Source organism: Octodon degus, unplaced genomic scaffold (genome assembly GCF_000260255.1).
Source record: "Octodon degus isolate 3935 unplaced genomic scaffold, OctDeg1.0 scaffold00083, whole genome shotgun sequence".
In the NCBI taxonomy this organism is placed as follows: Eukaryota; Metazoa; Chordata; class Mammalia; order Rodentia; family Octodontidae; genus Octodon; species Octodon degus.
Window position 1 is genome coordinate 9,475,464 of NW_004524659.1, and position 1,812 is coordinate 9,477,275.

Genomic DNA, 1,812 nt, shown 5'->3' on the forward strand with positions numbered 1-1,812 from the left:
AAAAAAAAATCAATTGTCAATGACATATTTTCAAAATAGTGTTCTATTTTCAAATTCATTTTCCAGAATTATATTGAGGATCTATTCATTCATAGACTCGCCATTTATTGAATGCGAGGCATGATTCTAGATGCTTGGGATTTAGCGATAAACGAAAGAGACAACCCCCCTGCTATCGTGGTACTTAGATAGTTCTGGTTAAGAAATTAAGCAAAGTAAGCAAATTAAGTATGAAATAAATGAGATGAAATATGTTAGTGGTGAAAAATATGAATAGAAAAAGTGGGAGGATATTTATAATTACAGGTAGCAGTTATAATTTTAGGTAAGGTACCTAGGGAAGTATCTTTAAAAGGTAATAACAAAGGTATGGTGAAAGTAAAGGAACCAGCTATGTACACAATTAAGGAAAGATTATTTCATGCAGAGAGAACAACATTTATAAACCTTTTGAAGAAGCAGCATGTCTGTTACAGTGAAGAGGTTAGTATGGCTCAACTGGAGCAAGTGAGGGGGAAGGATAGTGGAAGATGCTGTGGTTGTAGGATTGTTGGGTTGTATGACATTAGAGGAAGTAAGATAGAGAAATAGAAGGACATTTTTGCCATTGTTTTTAATATAGAACGATCCTTCCTACTATTATACTTGTTTTAGAAAACAGAAGAGTCTTAGCTAGGTCCATCATTTTAGGAAGGGTTACAAAATAATGATATTTAAAGTGTCGTTCCTTGTTAGGTATGGTTTGTATAGGAAAGGCAGAATAAATGAATTATTTTCCTTTATAGGGTTTTGGGCTATTGAGTTATTTCCATAGTATCTCTTAATGCGTTATTATTGTGTTACCATTATAAATCCCATCAATTTTAATATACTTGATATGCTTGAAATTGTTACACTTATTTTCTTTTTTGAAGCTCAAGTTCCTCATGTTGACCAAGGCTTCAAGATGGCTTCTAAGTCTTTTAACACTTAAGTAGTTAAAAGAGCTATTATAAATGAACTAATGTTATAATAGAATTTCCCAGAATCATGATAACCATTTCCTTCCATACCCATGAAATTAGTGTTTCTGTATGGAGTACTGATTCCTTTTAGTGGGAAATATTATTTTAAGACCCCATTTATAGTATTTATTACTATTAGCATTACTTCTAGGAGGGTCTACGTATGTGTATGCACAGAGCTAGTGACTGTTTTCTTAATTTTAACAGTTTAAGATCTAATTCATCTGCCATAAATTTTACCCATTTAAAGTATAAAATTAATCTTTTGGTGGTACCTGGGATTGAACCCAGAATCTTTGCACTGAGCTGCATACCCAGCCCTTTTTTTTCTTTTTCTTTTTTGAGAAAGTGTCTTGCTAAATCAGTGTATTTCCCAGTCTGGGTGGAATTTTTGATCCTCTTACTTCTCAGAGTGCTGGGATTACACGTATATCCCACCACATCTGATGTGCAGTTCAGTTTTGAAGTAAACTATACACACACACTTGTGGAAATTTGACTATAATTTTAGAGCATTTTTGTCCCTACTAAATGCAACATTGTAATCAACTGCCTGCTTTCTATCTCTACATTTGGCTATTCTACATGTTTCATACAAATGAAATTTTAACAACGTATGACCTTTCTGGACTGGCTTCTTTTTCACTTGGTAGGTTTGCAATGTTCATTCATGTTGTAGCAAGAAATGTATTCTTAAAAATAGGCACCATAAAATCATACTGTTATTTCCACTGCCAAAAATTTAGAATTGCAGAGTTTTAACTTTGGTTTTATTTCTGTACCTTTTACTTGCTCATCTATCAATCCA

General features: G+C 32.9%; 1 protein-coding gene across 1 annotated transcript in view; it reads right to left on the bottom strand.

The window, feature by feature from the left end:
• The window catches only part of LOC111818209 (zinc finger protein 850-like), a 144,824-nt gene that overhangs the window by 34,361 nt on the left and 108,651 nt on the right, over positions 1 to 1,812 (bottom strand). The window lies entirely within an intron of this gene.